We start from the raw sequence: 5,087 nt of genomic DNA on the forward strand, positions 1-5,087 counted from the left end.
TGGTCTCACATATGAAGAATGACCTTATCAACTGAATAGCTCAATTTGAATTGGAGATACAGGAGGGGTATCTGGATTTTTTAGGATTTATCAGCTTTTCTCCTGTAATCCTGAAAGCTAAGCTGAAAATAATTACCCAACTTCCCTTTTATTCCAATTATTCTGCCTATTGGAGAAGAAAAGCCATACACTAAAACTTGAAAGGTTCTTCTGCACTCTGCTGTGAGCAAATACACACATTTTCATTCTTTCCACACTTTACTACATCCCTTTACTGAAAGAGGTATTTTTTCTCTCAAATCTTTGTATACTTGTGGCAATTTTCCTCTGTTTTCCACTTCCCCTTCCAGACCACCTTGCAACTGTGTGCAATTGAAATGCATGAGAATATAGACTTCAACATGTATGTATTCCTCTGAAACCTTATTTAGCTTAGAATAAAATTTGGTTGTTTTGTTTGTTTGTTTGTTTGTTTGTTTTGTAATTGTGTTGGCTTCTTATCCCAAGCTAGCACCTGGAATCAATAAGGAGGCCTTGAATGAATGAATTAATTTATTGGTAGCAACTCCATGAATCTATTTCTCTTCCCACAGCAATCCAAAGCTGGAGTCATGAAGTACTTCAATTGAAGACATTCCTCTGATCACAGGGAAACAGGAAGTACTCTGAAAAATGATTAAATAATTTTCAGTAAAAGACATTTCCTTCTCAGCATAGCAGCAGTCAGATATCTGAAACATCGAAGGTTAAAATATTTAAAACCTTTTGGCTTTATTTATTTCTGTGTGGGACTGTAGAAAAGAAGTTGAGGTACTTTCCTAGACCATGTCGAAAATGTAAGTTTTCAAAGCAATACATCTGTCAGCATTCTGAATGTAACATCTAGACTAGAAGCCATAAAAGCAAGCTGCTTAGAGGGATCCAGAGCTTAAGGAAAGCAGTGGCTTCCAGAGGTTTGAAAGAGGACACATACATCATAAAGAATAAAGTAGAAAATAACTTGCTACTAATGATTCTCATTGAGATAGAAAGAAATTCCAGATCAAGGAAATCAAGTTCTAATTGAGATTTCATGGAAGGTGGGGGTAAGGGACAGTGGACTTCACCTCAGCAGCAGGCACATTCTTCAGCTTAGAGCAACTGATACAAAGAACAAGAAAAAGAAGATAGAAAAAGGGTGTTTCTACATGTGAGCTGCACTAACAAATTGTGTAAAATCACATAGTCAAAATCTGCTTAATCTCTCAGTAGTCAGAATATGCAGAAATGGAATGCTGATGAAATACAACAAGAATTTGTAGAGACATGTTTTCATTTTCCCTTCTGATAATATTTTAAAGGAAGGAAAAAGCAAAAGATGTATTTTTTAATACATTTTTGAGTTATGATTTAGTATTTGTTATAATATTTAACACTGAGAAATAACATCAAAGGCTAAACTGAATACATTAAATTAATCAGAAAGCAAAGGGGCAAAGAATACATAAATTCCAGGCTCAGCATAACAGATAGTCCAGGGCCAAAAAGAGGATGGTATAAACTTCTTAAAATCCCTGGGTCACATAAAAAACTTATTTTTTCTCCTTTTAAAAAATGCTGATTCACAAAAGCAAGAGCATATTAAATCTCTTCTATAGATTAAAATTATCTTATGTGCTATTTGACTATTTCAACTGACTCTTGAAACCTCTTTATAAACCATCCTGACTGAAACAGATGGATGTGTAATTCAAATAATGAGCTGGATTCTCTCCCTGTAGCAGTCAATTATACAGGGTTGGTTTTTTTTTCAGTGTAGTATTCAAGAGACTAAGATCTTTTTCTATATATAGATCACCTGAAATGACCTTGCTTATGTAGTATCAGAGCCAAAATGGAACAGTAGGGTATGTATCTTGCTGCACTTGAAAGTGCAAACTGATATTTTAAGAACTATTGTATCTGAGCACATTTGCACTTAAATTGTTCTCAGTAATTTTCACTCTGATCTTTAATTGGGATACTTTCTCTGGATAAACTGCCCAGAGACGTCTGATGTCTGAACATGAATGCCATGTAAAGAATTCTAGTTACGTTGTATTTGCTGAGAATAAAATGACAGTGAGGGAATACAAGCTCATTTAATTAACAATAAATGACAATCTCTAAATGGTGAGAACTCATGGCAAAGATTTAATATGCATCTAACACTGAATATGAAATATTCTGAGGACCTGTCAAGTGTTATGTGCACAGTGTTCATCAAAAGAATTACATAGGAATTTCTCTTCCTCTGTGCTTGTCAGCGTGTACTCTGAAATATATTTGAGACAGGATCAGGTGATAGTGTAAGAACCTTTACTTGTAAAAGCATTTGACTGAGTGCTGTGGAAATTTCCCTGGGTTCTTAGTAACTTATCAATAACAAAACTCTAGTGAACTGTATCGTAGGATTTGAATATGTTAACAAGGGAAGCAAACCTGCTAAGATTGGATAGGGGCCTCATTGCTGTTCATACACATAGACTCACCAGGAATCATCAAGAAAAAATATATGCTGTTTGCCTTTGGCTTGCAAAGCTCTGTTGAGTGTGCAATTTATGTAGCTTTTGAGTAAAATCTAGAAAACCTAAAATACCTCATAGGGTTGTGCAATGGGCTGGAACTACTCATGAAACAGCTTGCCTACTGCTCAAAAGAAAACTTCTTGCGCATTGCAGAGCAGCTCAAAAAGAGCAGCAAAATAATTTCTGTTCTGTTTCATCTGACCTGTTGGTGTGGGAATAGAAACATTAATCGTGTGCAGCTGCAGTCAAAATGATGTGGAGCTGAAGAATGAGAGGGAGATGAAACCTATATCTACAGTTAGGAACAACCTTAGAACACTCCTTTTTCAAAGACATGGCATATAACATGCTAGAATTCATAATCTGATGAGTTTACATGTTTTATTTTCTTCATAGAGAGACCTGCAAAATCTCTAGAATTCTAGTATTACAGGATACCATGAAATAACTTCTCTGAATTACTAACAAATTTGAAATATTGCGTTGTATATGAAATATTGAAATGTATTGTGTCGACTAAACAAAAATCCTCTTATGCTCTGACTTATTGTATAAATGTAGTTAACAATAGTACCAGTGCACTTTGAAAATACTGTAATTTTTTTGTTCCTGTATATGTTCAAAAGAACATTTACAACAAACGGAAACAAAACCATTACAAATAACACAGAAAATATTTTTACTCCTTGTTTTGTAATGAGAGGCATCCCTTTCACTTTTGGCTTACTGGAGAACCATTACTTTTTCTTGTTCTCCTAATATACCGTATTTCAGGGCAATTAGCATCTCTAGAACACTTTAAGTATTCCACTCCATTTCAGTGCTTCAGTGTTTCTCACTTCTCAGAGTGAGAGATGGGGTGTCTCAGATGTGGAAAGAAATAAAGAAATGGAAAAAACAGTCAGTACTTACCTTTAGAAAAAGTGAGTTAGGAAAACAGAATATTGCTTCATCATCTGAATTTCTGTCCCTTGTTTCCCCCCCTGCCTGGGGAAGGGCAGATTTATATTCCAGAACTACAGTGCACAAGAAAGACTATCCATAATGAGTAGAGAATTTGACCTACATAAAGAAAAGTCACTTGGAGGAGATCCCTTCACCTCTCCCTACTCCACAATTTCTGGAGATGGACAAGAAGTTTAATGTAGAAGAAAACAGGGAACTTTGGGTATATGTGTGACTTTAAAGGGGGGGCATAAAAAGATCAGTTTGGGACACCATACAAATTCTTCTGTCACACTTCTGACAGTTTTGACCTACTTGTTCTGAAGTAAAGATTAACGAAGCACTATCTGCTCTTAGTCAGCATTTATGACAACCAGTGAGAAAAAAACAGAGCTCTAAATGTAACATCTAACTTGGTTTACAGTAAACTATAATTTATTTCTGCTCTGTTTTGATTCTGACAACCTATTTAGTTTTCCTAGAGAAAACAGAGACTTACATATCACAACACAAACCATCTATGATCTCTACCAGGAGAAAGTTATGTAATAGGTATGTGAAATAGAGTCTGTTTGAGTGGAACCAGTCAAGGTCGGGTTGGATGGGTCTCTGAGCAACCTGATCTACTTGAAGATGTCCCTGCTCACTGCAGGGGGGTTGGAATGGATGACCTTTAAAGATCCCTTCCAACCCACACTATTCTATGATTATGTAATATACATGGCCATTTATACAGAAATGTTGTGCCTAGAATAATTTTAACCCTGTTCAGTGGCTGCGAGGCTGGAGCTAATTAAATGTGAACTGACAAAAATTCAATTTTTTCCTCTATCATCGTTCTTTAAAATAATATAATGTTTCTGGACGTATAAAAAGTATATTTGCTCACCATTTCATACCCTGTTGAACCTGCTTTCAGTTATATACATCTATGTTAAGGGTTTGTATTTCTCATATTCTGATGTTGACACTTTCAGATTTCTTTTAGTTTGGATGCAGTACAGCTGCTCCCACAGTCAGTGGTATGAAACCTGATGATGTGACACCCTCCTTTTGCAGTTGTACCTCATAAATAGAACAACACAGATGGATATATCCTGCCTTATGATACTGTCTCTCACCTAATAGATTTTTCCTTAGCAGCAGGTAAAGCAAGAATTTAATTGTCATATCTGCTCATGCTCATTTATGTAAAGTGGCATAGCAGGTCTGCTGGAAACCAAGATGTCTAAATATGAGCTAAATCACATTTCTTGTATGTTCTCTGTGACATTGAACTACAGTGTATCGATTACCATCTTGGCAGTCTAAGGTTTCAACAGTCAAATTGTTGCCAAAAAATGACCAGTATAAGCAGAGATAAATAAATCCATAAGAAAAGACATGGTTTAGCCTATGTTTTTGAAAATTAAAATTAAAAATCCTTCAGTAATATTTTTTTTTGCTCTTGTGTAGACTTCTGGGCTTGTCAGAAGCAGAAATAACGAATGCTTCCCAATTCCTTCATTGGCTTTATTTGTGAAAGTAAACCCTTTTGTCACCAGGTAAAAGGAAGTCATCTTGCTGAGTTCAATGAGGTCATTCATAAAGCATAGG

At 35.6% G+C, this 5,087-nt stretch overlaps 1 long non-coding RNA gene across 1 annotated transcript; it reads right to left on the bottom strand.

The window, feature by feature from the left end:
• Positions 1-539: 539 nt before the first annotated feature.
• On the bottom strand, positions 540-3,600 carry LOC127385478 (uncharacterized). The gene is made up of 2 exons (XR_007889684.1): positions 3,459-3,600; positions 540-665 (listed from the first exon to the last, which is right to left on the bottom strand). It is a non-coding gene; the product is annotated as an uncharacterized LOC127385478 (long non-coding RNA).
• Positions 3,601-5,087: the final 1,487 nt, after the last annotated feature.

This window comes from Apus apus, chromosome 5 (genome assembly GCF_020740795.1).
Source record: "Apus apus isolate bApuApu2 chromosome 5, bApuApu2.pri.cur, whole genome shotgun sequence".
Taxonomy (NCBI): Eukaryota; Metazoa; Chordata; class Aves; order Apodiformes; family Apodidae; genus Apus; species Apus apus.